The sequence below is a fragment of the Pongo abelii genome, chromosome 15, assembly GCF_028885655.2.
Source record: "Pongo abelii isolate AG06213 chromosome 15, NHGRI_mPonAbe1-v2.0_pri, whole genome shotgun sequence".
Lineage (NCBI taxonomy): Eukaryota > Metazoa > Chordata > Mammalia > Primates > Hominidae > Pongo > Pongo abelii.
Genome location: NC_072000.2, coordinates 27,064,079 through 27,084,089, shown reverse-complemented (window position 1 = coordinate 27,084,089; position 20,011 = coordinate 27,064,079). Strand labels below are relative to the sequence as shown.

Here is a 20,011-nt window from a genome sequence, read left to right as displayed (position 1 = left end):
CCTGGGTGGTATGTAAGTAGAAGACGAGTCTAGAAATGCAGTTGAGGGAAAAGCCTTAAGTGCTAGATGAGGAGTTTGTCAGAGTTTCCAGTGGCCGCTAAGCAGTTTTTGTCAGGTGTAGAACTACTTATGTTCATTTAGAATACAGAAAGGCCGGTGCGGTTGCTCACACCTGCAATCCCAGCACTTTGGGAAGCTGAGGCAGGTCAATCACCTGAGGTCAGGAGTTCGAGACCAGCCTGGCCAACGTGGAGAAACCCCCCGTCTCTACTAAAAATGCAAAAATGAGCCAGGCATGGTGGCGCGTGCCTGTGTTCCCAGCTACTCCAGAGGCTGAGTCATGAGAATTGCTTGAACCTGGGAGGCAGAGGTTGCAGTGAGGTGAGATGGCGCCACTGCACTCCAGCCTGAGCGACAGAACGAGACTCCATCTGTCCCCAAAAAAATAAAATTCAGGAAAACATGGGGTTGGCCCTTTGAATGCTTTGGGAGACAAAATATTAATAGAGATGATTCTTTCTTACTCCCTCTGAGGACTATGGTTATCTGGAGACTCTAACTATATGTCTGACCTTCCATGTGAGGAAGCTCCCTGAGGAACCGTGGCTCTTAACTCCTGGACTCCTTCCTATGATGGGTGAGAAGTGCCATGTTCTCAACACCTGCCCTCTCACCAGTATGTTTCTGGAAACACATGACCAGTGAGAGGTATTATAGGGAGAAGGACACTGGTTTAAAGACATGGCATTTTGGCCAGGTGCGTTGACTCACACTTGTAATCCTAGCACTTTGGGAGGTCAAGGCAGGAGGATCACTTGAGGCCAGGAGTTTGAGACCAGCCTGGGCAACATAGGAAGACCCTGTTTCTACAAAAAAAAAAAAAAAAAAATTTGTTAATTAGCCGGGTGTGGAACTGCATGCCTGTGGTCCCAGCTGCTCAGGAGGTTGAGGCAGGGGGATAGCTTGAGCCCAGGAGGTCAAGGGCAGTGAGCTACGATCCTGTTACTGCCTGCACTCCAGCCTTGGCAACAGAGCAAGACCCTGTGTATAAATAAATAAACAAATGGCATCCTGAACTTGCGGTAGCTTGGGTCAGCCTCTGGCCCCACTCCATGTTAAGCACTGTTGGTTAGTGAGGGAAGCAACCCCAGCTCCTAGAGCCTGCTTTTCATCCATCTTTTGCTTTCCAGTTTTGTTAACCTGGGATGAAGACCTGATTTTTCCTTGTGTTATAAGGTCCAATCCAGTGGGGCAAAAGCAGCAGCTTATTTGAACAGAAAGACCAGTTTCCGGAGCCAGACCTGAGGTCAACTCCCAGCTTCACTTTCTAGATGTTTGGTCTTCGGCAAGCTACTCCACTTTCCTAAGCATCTGCTTTTTTGTTTGTTTGTTTTTTTGTTTTTTTTTTTGTTTGAGACAGAGTCTCACTCTATCTCACTCTGGCAACCTCTGCCTCCCGGGTTCAAGTGATTCTCCTGCCTCAGCCTCCTGAGTAGTTGGGACTACAGGCACGTGCCACCCCACCTGCCTAATTTTTGTTTGTTTGTTTGAGACGGAGTCTCGCTTTGTCACCCAGGCTGGAGTACGGTGGCGCCATCTCAGTTCACTGCAAGCTCCGCCTCCAGGGTTCACACCATTCTCCTGCCTCAGCCTCCCGAGTAGATGGGACTACAGGCACCCGCCACCATGCCCAGCTCATTTTTTTGTATGTTTTTAGTAGAGAGGGGGTTTCACCGTGTTAGCCAGGTTGGTCTCGATCCCCTGATCTCGTGATCCACCCGCCTCTGCCTCCCAAAGTGCTGGGATTACAGGTGTGAGCCACCGCGCCCGGCCTGTTTTTGGTTTTGAGACAGAGTTTCACTCTTGTTGCCCAGGCTGGAGTGCAGTGGTGTGATCTTGGCTCACCACAACCTCTGCCTCCCGGGTTCAAGCGATTCTTCTGCCTCAGCCTCCCGAGTAGCTGAGATTACAGGTGCATGCCACCACACCCAGCTAATTTTGTATTTTTAGTAGAGACAGGGTTTCTCCATGTTGGTCAGGCTGGTCTCGAACTCCTGACCTCAGGTGATCCACCTACCTCAGCCTCCCAAAGTGCTGGGATTACATGAGTGAGCCACCATGCCCGGCCAGCCTCTGCTTTTTCATTGAGAAAATGTGGCCTGCCTCACAGTTACCTGTGAGGATTCAGTCATAAACTGTCACATAGTATAAACTCAAAATGTTCATTTATCTCTCCTTTTTGTCATGTGAACTTCAGGGTTTTGTTGTGTTGTTTAAGAGAAGTAGGCTATAGCAGTTAGTATGGGCCTTGGAGCCAGACCATGGAGGTTTTTGAGTCTTGGCGCTGTCACTTACTTATTGGCCATTGGACCTTGGGCCTGTTAATTTACTTGTTGGTGCCTTAGTTTCCTCAATTGTAAAATGGGACTATAATAGCATCTACCTCATGCTTGAGGTATTGAGAGGAGTAAACAATATATGTAAAAGTGCTTGGAACTGTCCCTGTGCATTCAAGAAATCTTAGAAATTATTGTTATTAGAATACAGGAGCGGCCGGGTGAGGTGGATCATGCCTAATCCCAGGACTTTGGGAGGCTGAGGCCGGTGGATCACCTGAGGTCAGGAGTTTGAGACCAGCCTGGCTAAGATGGTGAAACCCCCGTCTCTACTAAAAATACAAAATTAGCAGGGCTTGGTGGTGGGCACCTATAATCCCAGCTACTTGGGAGGCTGAGGCAGGAGAATCACTTGAACCTGGGAGGCAAAGGTTGCAATGAGCCGGGATCATGCCACTGCACTGCAGCCTGGGCGACAGAGTGACTCTGTCTCAAGAAAAAACAAACAAACAAACCAAAAAACAGGCTGGGCGCGGTGGTGGCTCACACCTGTAATCCCAGCACTTTGGGAGGCCGAGGCAGGCGGATCACAAGGTCAGGAGTTCGAGACCAGCCTGACCAACATGGTGAAATCCCGTCTCTACTAAAAATACAAAAATTAGCTGGGTGTGTTGATGCATGCCTGTAATCCCAGCTACTTAGGAGGCTGAGGTAGGAGAATCGCTTGAACCCGGTGGTGGAGGTTGCAGTGAGCAGAGATCGTGCCACTGCACTCCAACCTGGGCGACTGAGCGAGACTCCGTCTCCAAAAAGAAAAAAAAAATTCAGGAGCACTTAATAAGCTGATAAACTGAAGATGAGGAGGAGCCCGAACCGCCCCCTACCCAGCTCAGGGGACTATGTAACCGTGTGGAGAGGCAGAAGCTCTCAGAGACTAAAGAGTAATTGCTGCGGTAGAGAAGGTTCTAGTACCCAATGGGGGGCGGGGGGTGGAATAATAAGGCAGGAAGAAGGGAATGAAAAAAGGCGGCCTTGGGCGGCTCAGGGCTTGTTCTGAAGCTGATTTAAAACAAAACACATGTATAGTTTCTGCAGGCCACAGGATGAAGAGAGGAGACGGAAAAGAGTTTAAAGGGGCCTGCCCTCTTTGCAGGCACCGGCTTGAACCTGGAGGCTACCTGGTGGGCTGGCCGGCCTGTCTCTAGCCCTGGGTCCCGCGAGGCAGGCGGGCGGGCGCGAACAGACTACAACTCCCGGCATGCGCCGCGGCGGGCGGGCCGCTGCACCTGCTCAGTAGGGCAGCCCCGGGCGCCTGGGTATTGATTATTCCATTGTGTGGGACGCCTCGACTCCAGCCAGTGAATGAGGCGGAGGAGTGAGGGCGAGGAGGAGGAGGAGGAGGAGGGTGAGGAGGAGGAGGAGGAGGAGGAGGCAGGGAGCGAGCGAGTGCCCAGGGTGAATCAATGGAAACCCCCTCACGAAGCCGGGGAAACACTTCAGCCGCAGCCAAATAGCATTGATTATTTTCCTTCACTTCCCTCACCGCCGTGAATTTATTTATTTATTTTTTCCATCTCCGTCCCTGACGCCCCGGAGCGAGCGCTGGAGGGAGGGAGGAGGAGGGGAAAAAAGAGGAATCAACACATCGGAGAAGTCCCTTCCAAGAGCCGCCCCCTCCCCTCCCCGCCTCGCGCTGCTCGGTGGCCGCGGTTCGACTCCCGTCCCTGCTTCCAGCTGAGGTGTAAGTGCATCGATTTCCGATGCTGCTGGGTTGGTTTTTTTCTCCTCTCCCCTCTCTCTCTTATTCCTTTCCTTGCTCTTTGGAAGCTCGAGACGGGAGAGGAGGCGCTTGGAGACTGCCGCTGGAGGGGACGGAGAGGGACGGGAAGGGGCTGGGGGAGGGGAAAAGGACGGACGGACAGACCGACCGAGAGCCCTGGGAGATAGCAGACAGGGGTGTGGGAGGAAGAGGGCGATGCGGGGGTGGAGGGAGAAACGGGAACGGGAAAGGTAGAGGCCCGCCGGACAGACGGAGGGTATGGAAAGCCTAGACGGACCGCGCCGAGCTGGGCAGGGAGCGGGGGTCCGGGAGGGAAGGGGAGGCCCGGTGAGTGTGAGGGCTCAGAGCTGTCAGCCTGGAGGGGTCTGGGTCTCGGCGGCCCCCCGCCGACTGCGGGATGGGAGAACCGCGGCCGGCGGGCTGATGGATGGGCTAGCGCGCTGGGGCGTGGAGTGGGAGGGGACGTGGATACTCTTAATCTTCGTTCGTTTTTGGCTGAAGTTGGGCTTTCCATTCCTTTTTCTGAAAGTGTTGAGTAGGTGATGGGAGGCCATAAGCCCATTCAAGGTGAAGCGTGTCTGTCCTGCACGCCCACCCTACCACCCCCATCCGCTCGTCTGCCCCTCTGAGCAGCCCTATCATTTTCAAGCACAGGACCACGCTTCTCGCTGTGCCTGTAGCCCGGCTGATCTCTGTCCATGTGTCCCTGACTTTTGGTTTTGCTGTTCATCTTGTCTCTTCCATCCCATCCATCTCTGGATCTGTATGTCACTGTCTCCACTGCGACCCTTCCCATCCGAGTGATCCTCTCCTTGTGTGTCTCTGTCACTATGTGGCACGCCTTGGCTTTCTGTTCTGTTGGTCTGGGATTCCATGCCCTCTCCTTCAGAGTCTGTCTGGATATCTCTGGCCTTTTCAGGCTACTTTGGAATTTGCTTATCAGTCATGATTGTGGTGCTCACAGTCAGGGCCTGGAGGAGTGGGATGATGGAGCAAATGTGTCTTCGCCAAAGCCTCTAGTGCCTTCAGCATGGTCAGGACAGCCTCCTCTTCCACCTTCACCAGAGAAGCTTTGGAACTTCCTAGCATTGTTGACTGTCCCCTTTGCCATGTGCCTGTCTCCCTTATCAGAACCTCACCTTCTGGTCTCATGCGTGTCATCTGCCTTTCCAGGAGCTTCCCATCACAAAACCTCTTCCCTGCTGACTTAATTTTCCTCCCTTCCCCCACTTTATCATTGTATATTTTTTATTTCCCCATTTTGCTTCACCCCTTTTTTCCATGTTTCCCATCAGTTCTCTTATGAGTTTCTACCTTTGTTCCCATAATCTGCCCTCTTCCTACCTTTTCTTCTTGATCACCCTAAGTTTCTTTTATCCCTTTTCCTCTTATCCAACATTTTAACCCCAGCAGCAGAAAGTACCAGCAAGCAAGGGGCTGGGAGAGGTGTGGGGTATGGTTTGTGAAGGCACATAAACAGGCCAAGAAATAAATTTAATGAGCTTCCAGGGGCATATAACCCCTCCATCAATCAGTGCCATTATGTCAGTTAACTGTCAACTTTGATTTTGTAAGGGGACATTCCCTAGGACTCTAAGCTCCACCCTGCCTGGTTGCCCCCCATCCTTCAGTTCATTCCAGATATCAGTTGCTTTTTCTTCACTTTTTAGTTCATCTTCTTCCTAGGCCCCTGCTACTATCATATTTAGATCCAGCACCATTTTTTTTTAATGAGGCAGTGTTTATTAGTGTGATAAAGGCTATCGTATGTAAGGAGCCAAGTTCATTCAGCCTGAAGAACAGTAAGGGTGGATAAAGGATCTGGAGAGTTTACCTTGGTTTTTAGCCCATCATTGTTTTTCCAAACCTCAGGAGCTTGGAAAGGTAAAAGGAGCAGGTAGACATGGGCAGAAGATGGACGATTTCAGAGGTGAACAGAATTAAAGAAAGAAAGGGGTGCTCGGTGCAATAAACACACGGGGTAGAGAAATGTATGACGTGAGGGATGTGCAAAGGAAGGGAGGAAAATCTATGCGGACTCAGGGGCAGGGGAGGAACCGAGGGGTGATTAATAAGAAATTGGAAGAATGAAACAAAACATGTTGATAGCAATACAGAAGGTAAAAGGAAGAGAAATGATAGAATAATCCTAAAGTGGAGGTCAACAGAAAAAGCACTATGAAATTAATACAGTAGTAAAGAGGGGGAAGGGAGGAATTGCTGAACAAGATGAGATGGGAAGAGAGTATGGTACAAAGAAGGTAAATGGATGGCAAACGAAGGAGTGCTGAGGCAGATCAGAGCTGCACAGAGCTTGGTAGGAGGAAAAGAGGAGAGGATGAGGTATCAAAGGAAACAAATGCCTCTGGTGTGAGGAGGACACAGCGTGACTGATGCAAAGAGAGCGAAAGCACTGCGGGGGGGGCCGGGGGGTTGGAAAAAAAGCATAGCAGAAATAGCAGGAATACCACTGGGCGAAGCCCCAGAAGAGAGAAATGCCCAAGAGAGGGAGAGAAAGCAGAAATATCCGGGGAAGAGAGAGAGAGAGAGAACCTCACGAGCATTCATTTCATTGGCCTAATCACTCACTACCCCCACCAAAGGCCTTTGTATTTCATTCCCAAGCCAGAACACTAGCAAAGAGATGAAAAAGTAGAATTCCCATAAACTTCAGCTGAGAGGAACTTGAATCTTCCCAACCCCTGAGAACCAAAGACCTCAAGCCTCTGATGTCATAAATTGCTGGTATTGCCTTGGCAACCTGACAGGGTTCCTCCCTCCATGATGTCAGAGGCAGCTGGTGTTACCTTGAGACCCATACAGAAATCACTTGCTGCTTTGCCGGGGTGCTGTATCACCTATGGGCCAGGGCCTGGGTCGAATTCGTAGTATTTCTGACTCTGGTAGCTTGACCTTGCCTCCCTGGAGCTCTTCTCAGCTCAGAACAACAGTTGTCACAAATAACTCTTGTTTGTGAGCACCTGAGGTTTGCTAGAGCCTGACAGTAACAAGAGGAAGGAACCTAAGACAGGGCATTGAGGTCGGGATGGTTGGATCAAAAGGCAGGCAGAGACAGAAGAGGAGGACTAGAAATGGCAGTTACAGAATGTGAAAGGAGAAGGGCTTTGTGAGTGGGGAGGAGAGTTTGTTGAAAGTGTAATGGCTTTGGGTTTAGGAATGGAGACTAAAGCTAGAATGCAGAGAGAAGGGATCAGGGCTGTGTGAGAGTGTAAACTCATTCAGGGATTGAGAAAAGGGAAGGGTTGTGAAATGCCAGAGGGCACAGTGGAATTTGGCTGTACAGAAAGGGGGAAAATGGGACAGAGTCGCCTAGTCTGACAGACTTAGCTGTCTGGTGAGAGACTCAGGGTTAGTCACATGGCCATCTGAGGAGTGGCTACATCTGTCTAGTTTCCAATTGTTTTCCAGCACCTAGCACAGTGTCTGTCACACAGAAAAGGCTTAATAAATATCTATTGATCAAATGTTGAATTAGTAGGGAGAGGCTGGGGGAAAGAATTGCCCACCTAATTTTCACCCACTCCCCCTACCTAGGTCTACATTAACGGGCAAACTGGGAAATCAGAAACCGAAGGGAATGGCTGGAGGGTAGTTAACCAGTGACAGTGAGATCTGAGGCAGACAGGAGAGACTGGGTTAGGGTCACACTTGGAGGCAGCCAGGGGAACTCTCAGGGCTGATGTGCAGAATCTTTGTAGTGATAATTGGAGGAAAACATGAATGAACAGCCCTAGGAGCCCAAGAGGAAGATGTGGAGGAGGGAAGAAAAAGGAGGCGGTTTCCAGAAAAGGTTGAGAGTTGTTTCCACAGAGAGAGTTGGCAAATGTGAATTAAAAGTAGCATCCCCACCCCATTCCCAATCATGAAACTACAGTTGAATGGTCATAACCATATATATACAATGGCCGCAAATAAGGAGTTCATAAATCAATACCAGACCCATTCTAAACACCTATCCCAACCCAGGTAATTATTAATACAATGAAGGCAGCATTGGCCATGTGGGCCAAAAGGCCAAAGGAGGGAGAAGTTACTGCTGCCCAGATCTTGATGTAAAGAACCCTGTGAGGGATGGCCTTGACATCTGACTCTTCATTGTTGAAAGACTCCAGAGGCGTCTAGAAGAGGGGGAGGCAAGAGATGTAAAACTCACCACAACTCTCAGAGCAAAATCTGCAGAAAAAGGAGGTCTAAATACACAGAAGCTATAGAAAACAAAGATGCACCCAATCAGGAATCATGAGGTGAAGGGCCAAAAAGCCCCTGAATGGGTTGAGAAATCTACGAAAGAAGACAGGGGAGACAGCTGGGAGTGCTGGAGGACAGTCTGGCTATAATAAGCAAGGCCAAGGCAGCTAGAGAAGGGGCTGGTGGGCGGGGGGCCTGAAGGAAGGACAGTGGTGGCTGTTGCACTGTCAGCCACCGCCTCAGAGTTGGGCAGCTCATATTTTGCAGCAAGCGACAGGCTGTCGACACAGCGATCCTTTACCTCACCATTAGAAACTCATTTCATTGATTTTTCCATCTTTCTTCTCGAGCTCCTCACACTAAGCTCGGTCATCCCACCACCCACTTTCCCAGAGCCCCTTGCCTCTCTGGGGAAAGTCCTAGGGAACTGCCTGCCCATCCCTCCTCCCCAGGCTGGCAAGGCAGGGGTGAAAATTTAGAAGTAACTTCCAGCCCCGTAGGGTAATCCCATGGGCTCTCAGTGGCTTCCTCATGTAGGAACTAGTCCAGAGACCAGGGTCCCCATGTGTTAAGGGGTGACAGGGCTGAGGTCCACCCACAGTCCTGTCACCAAGCTGTACCACTGGCATGGGGGCTGCATACACCTGGAGGAAGATATCTTTTTCTAATTTCTACTGAGATGCTCAGCACCCCTCAGCATTTTTACCCCAAAGTCTAATGAGAGAACAGGAGCCCTCTTTGTGTATTTGGCAGGAACACAGGATTACATCAAAGCTAAAGTTCAGGCCTTGGAATTCCCAGCAGGACCGTCAACTGGAATGTCGCATGCACAGGGGCCTGTGCAATCAGAAAGACATAAATGTTCCAGGGTGTGCAAGACCTCTCTGCAGAGGTTTATGCATGCAGAGTCTGGTCCTGTGGAGCACACTGATGTGCAAAGTCAGTGGGGCAGAATGGGTGTAGGCAGGAATTTAACTTCATGTATGCACATTTCCCTAGTGCCTCCTCCAGTCATAGCTAACTACCCTGGACCTCTCCCTTTGGGGCTGGGCTTGGGCTAGAGGTCAAGAGTCAATTACCAGTCATTTGGCTTCTCAGTGAAGGAGGGTAGAGGGTGGGCCAGGAGTGTTAGATTGTGTTTCCCCAAGGACCTGATGGGGTAAATGCCACTTCCATCCTCAGATTTTTCATTCCTTGTTTTGTGATGCCCTTTCCTTCCCCTAGTCTCAAGCCTCTGTCTTCTTTATTCCTGGGCCATGGGCATGGGTGTAAATTTTGCTGCTTCTCTTGCCTCCATCACAGTTGTCTGCATTTCCCCCCAGCCATCTCTGTGTTCTGTAGCAGTGGTCTGCTTGGGCCACAGACGCCTTTCTTCTCGTCTCCAGCTTCTTCAGGCTATGTGGTTTCCACAAACCTACAGATAAATCCTGCTGCTTTAGGGAAAGAAGTGCACTTGAAATTAGAGAGAGAGAAGGCCAGGGATGGATGAGAAAGAGGTTCGGGAAAGATTAGGCAGGGAGAAGCTGGGAGAGTATGACAGAGATAGGAGTCAAAAGTGAAAAACCCATGACTTGGAGATGGGAGAGAGCACAGAGAGATGGCCACACTTTAAATGAGAAAGGAAGGAGTGCGGTAGGCTGTGAGGACTAAGAAATTGGAGAGCAAACAGGAAGCCTGACCCCTCCGTAGGGAAATGAAGACAGCTGAGGAGGGCGGACGAGTGGTTGTGTAAGAAGTAGGGCTGAAAAGCCAGGCCATGGTCTCAGCCTGCGTGTCAGTCCTGAGTTCAAGCCGTGCTGGCTTTGACCCTTATGGGAGGAACTGAAGTGGCAAATTAACGACGATAATGAAGTCACTGCTCCTTGTTTGTCTTTGCTGGTTTCCCCTTGAGATTTGTCCTTTGGCCAGACAGGGCAATATAGGGGAGGGGAGGGACTGGAGCCGTGAAGGGCGGGGGAGAGGGAAGGAAAAGAGGATGGAGAAATGGCAATGTGGAGGACAAATCGACTAGAGGAGAAAAAAGGGAGGGTGATGAGTGAAGAGAAGAGCCCAGGAATCGAAGAGAGAAGTGGGGAAGGGAGACATGAAAAGAGAATGAAAGAGGAGAGGGGTGCAGGAAAACGGCCAGGGAAAAGAACAATGGGGGACAAGAAAGGGAAACCTGGTAGGAGGAGCAGAAAAAAAAGGTGGGAGAAGGAGAAATGGAATGGAGAAATGGCGAGCGGGAGGGAAAGAACGTGGCCACGGCTGCAAAAGCTGCAGCTGGCAGGGCCAGTGGGCGGGGCCTCATCTCCATCTCTAATGGCTGTGAAATGAGGTTAGCTCCATTAGAGGCAGCGAGAGTGTAACGAGATCACACTCATTAGGGCTGGGCCATCCCAGTAATTACCACCACCCTAAACACGCCCGCGCTAGCCGGGCCAACCACATACGGGCTCACAGCAACACACTGAACAGGACAACCTACTACTGAAAGGGAAGCACAGGGCCCACACACGTGTACATGGAGGGCCTGGGAAAATCCAGCCAGGGAGAACAAGCACCTTCACCAACCCCAAAGAAGTACTGGGACAGGGCTACAGCCAGGTTACCAGCTGCCCCACATACAATCAAAAAACAACATACACATACTCCAACACAGGAAATAAGGCATATGGATGAATAATTATTCCATTTCCATTTATTGATACACCCAAAGTGCCAATCTCAATGATGATCCTCTCAATGGACTCAACTCCATGAGGTACTATTCCCCATTCCCTTTTTTTTTCTTTCTTTTTTCTGTTTTTGATGTGTTTGTTTTTAGACAGGGTCTCACTCTGTCACCCAGGCTGGAGTGCAGTGGTGCAATCTCAGCTCACTATAACCACTGCTTCCCGGGTTCAAGCGATTCTTCTGCCTCAGCCTCCTGAGTAGCTGGGATTACAGGTGCATGCCACCACGCCCGGCTCATTTTTTTTGTATTTTTAGTAGAGACAGGGTTTCACTGTGTTGGCCAGGCTGGTCTCAAACTCCTGACCTCAAATGATCCACCCACCTCGGCCTCCCAAAGTGCTGGAATTATAGGCACGTGCCCGGCCTGCCCCATTCTCTATATGAAGAGATTGAATTGAGACTTTAAGCAACTTACCTGAGGTCATTTACATATTAAGAAACAGAACTAGAATTTGAGTCCAGGTCTGTCTGACTCTAAAGGCTGTTGTTGTTTTTTGTTTTTTGAGACAGGGTCTCCCTCTGTTGGAAGGAGACTGCTTGTCTGATGAAGTTCATATGCTAATATGGATACACGTGTAGACCTTCAACTTTAAGAGATGTTGTCACAAATGGGTACGCATATCATTCAAAGAACACTACCCGCCATTATCTATCCCTCCCCTCCTGTTCCCACTCCCTCCCTCCCGCTCCTTCCCTTCGTTCACACAGGGCATGGCCAGTGCCCCTGCATGGACTGCAGTGTGAATGACGCACCCTGAAGTTGCACAAAGCAGCGCTCCTCTTCTGGCCTATCTTATACTAAGAAACAAACCAAATGGAAGACAGCCATCTAGCCCCTTCAAGCGGAACATGATAGCACATATGCTTAAGGTGACATACAGAGTATTACAATCAGACTCAAAAGACCTCATTCAAAATGCATACCAGCCAGAGTTCAGAAGCTTACAAATTAACCCAAGAGCAGAGGCACTGACGTCAGGCTACCTGAGTTCCAATCTCAACTCTACTTCTTTTTAAGCAGGAGATCTTAAAAATTACTTAACCCATCTAAGTCCGTCTCCATGTTTGTAAAATAGGAATGAACAGCTGCATCTATTGCATCAGATTGTAGTGGAGGATTAGGTGATGTGATACTTGCCGAGGGCCTAGCACGGTGCCTGGCCCATGGCAGACATTTAAAGATGTTAGCTATTGACTATTATTACAATTAGTTTTTGTTGTTGTAATACTATTTAAATGCAGTCATTACATCACACAGGTTCACAGAATAAAATAACCAGAAAGACTTATTTACATACACGGTCACTCAGAATGTTTTCCTTCCAGCCGGGCGCAGTGGCTCACACCTGTAATCCCAGGCCAAGGTGGGCGGGTCAGGTAGTCAGGAGATAGAGACCATCCTGGACAACATGGTGAAACTATGTCTCTACTAAAATACAAAAAATTAGCTGGGCGTGGTGGTATGCTCCTGTAATCCCAGCTACTCTGGAGGCTGAGGCAGGGGAATTGCTTGAACCCGGGAGGCGGAGATTGCCGTGAGCCGAGATCACACCACTGCACTTCAGCCTGGCAACAGAGACACCATCTCCAAAAAAAAAAAAAGAATGTTTTCCTACCAAGTTCTGGGAGACCAAATTCTTCAGCGGTTCCCCATGCAAGGATCAGATAGGATCCTGATTCTGAATTTAAGGGGACAATTCCCTGTCCCTTCACTACTGAGTGCTCATACAGAAGAAGGGTTCCGAGCTGGTTTGTGGTTGTCTAAGCCTGTGGTATGTAGAACGTGAGAACCACATCAAGCAGGATGTGAGTCTCTCCAGTGTACTATAAAATCACATAGATCTGTGCAGCAGAGCAGCTCCACAGTGCTGTCCTAACACATCCAATACTTTCCCAGTCATCAAGGGAGATGCCTCCTCTCCTGGACACCCACCCCCATCAGTAGCAGACACTCTGCAGCACACCTCAACAAATCCATGCAAATGTGAACGTGTGTGGTTTCAGTCTACCGCTTCCCTTCTCCTCCTGTCTGCTCCCTACCATCCCCATCTTCTTCCTGAGCCTACCCTTTTCTCCTCACACCTCACCCAATTTACTCATGCCCACCTTAAGCATCTTGCAAAGTGCAAGAGACAGCCTCCTTGCCACCTCCTTCTCACTGGGGACAGGCCACCATCCCAATCTGGAGCCAGAGCTGGGAGGCCTGGAAAAGATTCAATATATGCAAATCAAGACCTAGCTTCATCTTCCTCTTCACTTCCTTACCTCTCCCTCTCTCCTTCCCTTCTTCCTCCCTCCTCTTCTCTCCCTTAGCGATCTTTCTTTGCCCTTTACAACACTCCTTTTCCTGCTTGTCTCATTCCCTGCCATACTCGTTCTTTCTCTCTCTTTTGGACAAAACTTATTTGCACAAAGTAAGCTCTCCTTAAATATTTATAGAAGGGGAAGGGTCTAGGAGAGATAGGTAGAATTAAAAGGGAAGAATCAAAGTACTGTTTATTTTCTTTTTAAATATAGAAGGTAAGATTTAGAGATAGAATGATAGTTTTAAATGCAGGGATGACTTGGAAAGGATCTTTGGAAAAAAGAAAAAAAGAAGACATGCAGGGAAAGGCCAGAATAGTTTTGATCCACTTATTAGCTGCTTCTGTCCAAGTGTGAGCCTGGGCAAAATTTCTACTCTTTGCTCTGGAATAATGGGTATCTCTAGACCCAGCAGTCAAGAGGGCTAAGTAAGAAGTGAACTCTATGGCTGAGTAGACTAGATTTAAATCCTGGCCAGGTGCGGTGGCTCATGCCTGTAATCCCAGCACTTTGGGAGGGCGAGGCGGGCGGATCACCTGAGGTTGGGAGTTTGAGACTAGCCTGACCAAAATGGAGAAACTCTGTCTCTACTAAAAATACAAAATTAGCTGGGCGTGGTGGTGCCTGCCTATAGTCTCAGCTACTTGGGAGGCTGAGGCAGGAGAATCGCTTGAACCCGGGGGTGGAGTTTGCAGTGAGCCAAGATCGCGCCATTGCCCTCCAGCCTGGGCAACAAGAGCGAAACTCCGTCTCAAAAAAAAAAAAAAAAAAAAATTCCTGTCCACCTAAGATTCTGCCCTCAGGTGAAAAGGGCAGAGATTAGAGGATGAATCTTGGTCAAGAAAGGGGTGAACAGAGGCTGGGCGCAGTGGCTTACACCTGTAATCCCAGCACTTGGGGACGCCAAGGCAGGTGGATCACCTGAGGTCAGGAGTTCGAGACCAGCCTGGCCAACACGGTGAAACTCCGTCTCTACTGAAATACAAAAATTAGCCAGGCCTGGTGGTGTGCACCTGTAATCCCAGCTACTCGGGAGGCTAAGGTAGGGAGAATCACTTGAACCTGGGAGGTGGAGGTTGCAGTGAGCTGAGATCACACCATTGCACACCACCCTGGGTGACAGAGTGAGACTCTGTCTCAACAAAAAAAAAAAAGAGAAAAAAGAAAAAGGGGTGAACAGAAGGAAAGCTGTCAGCCTCTGTGCAAACACCATGCTCCACTCTATGATGGGAGACAGCCAAGAGAGAAGGAAAAGAACTACCCTCATTGAACACCCAGCAAATGCACTTTACACATTACCTATCTGGTCTTCACAACTGAGTAAGGAAAATATCATTATTCCCATTTTCCCAGATAAGGAGACTAAGGATCAATAAGTAATTTCCCAAAGTTGCACAGCTAGTGAGTGATGGAGCAAGGATTGAACCTGGCTCTCTGTGCATGGATCCAAAGCCCATGTTCTTCCATTGCCCTAAAAAATAGAGCTCATCTAGTTATAGTTTATTTGCTGTTTATACCAAACAATCCCCCATACTAGGGGTACACACATCTCATCCTTCCTGTTTCTCTTCCCCTTCTCTCCATGGTCGCCTCCTCTTGTAATCAACAGGTTGAGACAAAAAGGGGAGGAAGGTGAGGACAGTGAGTATGGAAGGGTACAATGCCTTAGGCAACAATTTAAGAGAGAGGAATTTAAAAAAAAAGGTCCTAAAATTGACTCTAAGGGAAAGTGGGTAGATTAAACAATAGAAAAGTGAAAGGCAAAACTGTTAGGAAGGTTGGGCTTGGTGGCTCATGCCTGTAATCCCAGCAGTTTGGGAGGCCAAGGCGGGCAGATTGCTTTAGCCCAGGAATCTGAGACCAGCCTGGGCAACATGGCGAAACCTTGTCTCCACAAAAAATACAAAAATTAGCTGGGCATGGTGGCGCATGCCTGTAGTCCCAGCTACTGGGAGGGAGGCTGAGGTGGGAGGATCACCTAAGTCCAGGAGGCAGAGTCTGCAGTGAGACAAGATGGTGACACTGCACTCCAGCCTGGGAGACCGAGCGAGACTCTGTCTCAGAAAATGAAAAACAACTGTTTGGAAGGCCCTGATGTGAAAATCATTATATGCAAACTTGATGGTGCCCTGATAGACTTCACTTCGAAAGCCTTTGCCATGGAGTTGGGTTTGGAGAAAAGGGAGGAGTTTTGTTTTTTGGAGGGGAGTTAGGGAGGAAAAAGCCAGTCAGGTCCCATTAGTCGTGCCAACTCCTTGGTGATATTCCCTCTGTAACCACTAGGGAGCAGTAGTGTTTCTTTTCCGCTCTTGGTCAGCCAGAGCTGGGAGGGGGCTGTACCAAAGGGAGTCCTGGTCTTGCTGGGGGATGGGAGGAAGCACCTCTGGTCAGCTTTGCCTCCAGTTCTGCCGGCCAGCCTGAATCCACGACCTGGCTCCTCTTCAGTGAGGGGCAGATTCTCTCCTTTCTCAGACTTCAATTTTTTGGTCCTTCCTTTGCCCATGCCCTTTGTCTCTTGTAATTCTCCCGTCCTTAAGTCTCACTATTTCCCCCATCTTGCTCGGTCAGGGCCTGCCTTTTCAGCTTTCCACCTGTGTTTCTGCAACTTTACATCTGAGCCTCTTATCTCTGTCTCATCACATTTCTCTCTTGGCAGCTTTCTGGGTCCTAATGTGTATCTCCCACCTCCCATGGAAGAATATTTGCAGCTCAGTAATTACGACTGTATATATTTTTTTGTTTGTGGGGCATTAACTCCCAGGCTGAGCCTTGAAAGTAGCACTTCCATCCTTCCTTTCTCATCCTGAGAAGTAAACAGAGACCTGGGTCTGGACAGAGGAAGAGGGCAATACCAAAAGGAAAAAGTGTCTTCTATTTCTCCACACCTTTCTCTCCATCTTCTCCTTCCTCCCCTCCTCAGCCTTGTGAGGAAACAGTGCATTAGGGGAGCAGGGTAGAGTGAAGGGGCAGCAGGGAACTCTGGAGACTAAGGGCCATTTTGGAGCTGCAAGATTCATCTCAGGGGATGACTACACCCTGAGAACTCTCCACCCTTCCTTGGCTCCAGGCCTCCCTCCTCCCATCCCCCTCAGTGGCAGCAGCCTTGTAATTTAAAGCTCTCTCTGTCGCCTCTAATGTGATCCTCTCGTTTTATTGACTCTCTCTGCCGTCTGTGGCGCCCCTTCACATCAATCTCCTCTCTAATCACACCACCGCCACTGCCTGCTCTGTCTCCCCTAACCCCTCTCCTTCACAGAGGCTCCCAGCCCTTGCCTCTACCCAGGTCTTTCCTGACTGTCCCCAACCTCCACCCTACACCAGATCCACCCTCTTCCTCCTTCCTCCTCTTGCCTCCTTCAGAGGCAGCAATGTCAGGGCCTTTCAGGGGTCGCCTTGTCTCTTTACCCACATCTGAGATGTGTCCGCAGGGATAGGGGATGCCCTTAAGGAAAGCCGGGAACTAAAGGGAAGAATGGCGATGGGTCTGAGGATGAGCAAGAATCTTGGTCTTGGGGGTGGCAGGAGGGGGACGACTCTTAGGCCTGTCCGTTTCTGCACTGTCTCCAGTTCAAGGTAGGAAGGGCAAAGAAAGGGACCTAGCGATTCAGAGAGGGAAGGAAGGAAAGATGGAGGAGTGAAAATGCAATGAGGGGGAAAAAAGCAAAAAAAAAATCACTGCAGCTAAAGGTTTGTAATAAATAGTGGGTGATGGGAGAAGCTCCGAGAAGAAAGGGGAAGGGGGAGTAGGGGCTGGGGGAAGATGTACTGAGGCAGAGATATATTTGCAATTGAAATTCTTTCCTAAAGAGGAGGAGGGTTACGTTGGGAGGTGGGGAAGAGATTTGCAATTTTAAATAGCTGCCAACCTACCCTCGGCCGATCAGAGTCTCACCTACAAGCTAGCCAAAAGCTAAGCTCCTTTGGTTTCTAGCTAGGAATCAGCTATGTCTTTTTCCAGTTCTAGGAAATAGATGTTTTTGAGAGAGCATCTGGGAGTTACTGCAGGATTTGGGGCTTAGGTCTGCCTAGCCCTACTCTGAGCTGTGATCGAGCATGGTGACTCAGGAGCCAGGAAGCAACTGGTAGGCTTAGGGAGGGTGAGCTCTAGCACTTGGGCCAGCTGGGAGAGAGCACCCACCTGTGTACAACCCTTGGTGGCAGGGCCCAGGACGGGGCCTCTTGCCCAGAGTCAGTTATTCCCACCAGGTGGGGTAGTGGAAGGGCGGTGTGGCCCACCCTGTGGGTGACGATGGAATAACAGACCCTCACAAACCAGCACCCTTACCCCTCTCCCCCACCATGGATTCTGTAGGAGGAATACCTTTCTCCCTCAACTTGAGGGCTTCTGCTTTCTGGTTATCGAGAAATCGGCTCCCCTCAGTCCAATTCCTTCACTTCCCTTTCGGTTCTCCAACTCCCCTGACCTCCCCATCCCTTCCACCCCTTTCCCAGGTGCTGATTTGCATTTTCATTAGCATGCTAATCCCATTCCACTCAGCATTCCTTAATGGCTCTGACTTCATGCCTGGCTAGACCCCCAGGAGGAGGAGGGAAGCTAGAATGGGGCCTTCAGGTTGGGTGGGGCCAGACTGAGGACCCATTCCAAAGCAAAAAATCTGAAGGTGAGGGTTAGAGGTAGCCCAGGAAAAGAGAGGCCACGGCCCTCGCCCCTTACGCGAAGCACTCTGGCCTGAAGCACCTTTAATCACTAGAGATCTGCTAATACGAGAGCTAGAGAGGATGTAGATGGGCCAACTGGGACCTTGGGGGAAGTGTAGGATGGAGAGGCATGGGAATTGGTGAGTTTGAGGGGGAGGTTCCTGATTTAGAAAAAAAAAGGATGGGAGCCTTGGCACTTCTGTCAGCTGGAGGCAGCCCAGGAATCCTCATTTCTTTCTTTCTGTTTTTTTGGTGAGACGGAGTTTCATTCTTGTTGCCCAGGCTGAAGTACAATGGCACGGTCCCGGCTCACTGCAACCTCTGCCTCCCAGTTTCAAGCCGTTCTCCTGCCTCAGCCTCCTGAGTAGCTGGGATTACAGGCATGCGCCACCACACCCAACTAATTTCTTTGTATTTTTAGTAGAGACAGGGTTTCACCATGTTGGCCAGGCTGGTCTCAAACTCCTGACCTCAGGTGATTTGCCTGCCTCGGCCTCCCAAGTGCTGGGATTACAGATGTGAGCCACCATGCCCAGCCTGGAATCCTCATTTCTAGTCCTTTGGAGTCTCATTTTGCCTGTATTGTGTCCAAGGGACAGTCTAGCTGGGTGGAGGAGTCTAGGCCACAACTTTGGGGTTTACTCAGTGCCTCATCAGTCCTTTTCTAGTTTCACCATCTTGGAGCTGTGTGACCCTCAGTAGCTCACTTAACCTCTCTGTTTCTTGGGTGCCCCATCTGTAAAATAAGGTTGCTGTGAGATTAAATGAGATGATTAACATAAAGCATTTAACACAGTGCCAAGACCATGGTATATGTACCTACATAACTATTAGTAACATTATTACTATTACTTACTATTTGTTACCTCTTTCGGGAGGAAGAGGAGGCAACAGACTAGCTGTTATCTTTCAACTGACCAGAGAAGCTCCCATCTGTTCCACATGCTGTGACCAGAGATGGATCTGGAAGGCACTGGAGAGAAGCATAGTGCCTGCATGCCAGTGGAAATCAATTATGCCCTATCTCTGGCAAGACTTAGGGAATTTACCTCATCAGGGTATGGAAAATCTGAGGGTCTTTCCTAGAATTCTGCCATTCAAAAGACACTGACTGTGGCAGGCATTGTTTTCTGTGCTAAAGATAGAGCAAGAAAGCCCCCATTCTGGCTGCTGGAGGGAGAGAAAATACACTGTAGCAGGCAGTAGTGGAAGTGGGAGGCCAGTGTGGCGTCTGTTGTGTTAGTCCAGGAAAGAGATGATAATGGCCTGCCTTTTGTGCTGCCTGGATTTCAGCAGGCCCCAGGATGGTGTTAGTGAAGGAGATAAATGGAGGGATTGACATGTTTTAGAGATTGCCGTTGAAGTGGATATGTCCAGTAGGTGAGGGCAAGATAAAACTTTGGGTTTTTAGCCTAAGCCACTGGATAAATGTTGGTACCAACTTTTGAGATAGGAAAGATGGGGAGGAGCAAGTTCAGGGGACAAATAAAGAGTTCTAGGCTGGGCACGGTAGCTCACGCCTATAATCCCAGCACTTTGGGAGGCCGAGGTGGGCGGATCACTTGAGGTCGGGAGTTAGAGACCAGCCTGACCAACATGGAGAAACCCCGTCTCTACTAAAAATACAAAATTAGTCGGGTGTGGTGGCACGTGCCTGTAATCCCAGCTACTCAGGAGGCTGAGGCAGGAGAATCACTTGAACCCAGGAGGTGGAGGTTGCGGTGAGCCGAGATCACGCCATTGCACTCCATCCTGGGCAACAAGAGCAAAACTCCATCTCAAAAAAACTTAATTAATTAATAAAATAAAATAAATAAAATGAAGAGTTCTGATGTTGGACATATTAAATTTTGAAGCATGTTAGACACTAAGTGAAATTTCAGGTTAGCAAAGTGGTGTCTGAGTCTGGTGTTCAGGGAAGAGGATGGGGCAGGAGTATCCAGAGATCCAGCTGCCCAGCTGGGGTCCCTGCGGCCTCACAGCACTGCTCTCTCCTTGTCTCCCTACA

The 20,011-nt window shown here is 49.5% G+C and overlaps 1 protein-coding gene across 2 annotated transcripts in view; it reads left to right on the top strand.

Moving 5' to 3' along the window:
• Positions 1 to 3,661: 3,661 nt before the first annotated feature.
• ZFHX2 (zinc finger homeobox 2) overlaps positions 3,662 to 20,011 on the top strand; it is a 33,825-nt gene continuing 17,475 nt past the window's right edge. The window contains exon 1 of one of the 2 annotated variants that reach the window (XM_024231398.3): positions 3,662 to 4,077. The gene's annotated coding sequence lies outside the window, so the exon portion shown is untranslated. The remainder of the gene's footprint in view (positions 4,078 to 20,011) is intronic. The other variant, XM_063715531.1, reaches the window with a different exon arrangement.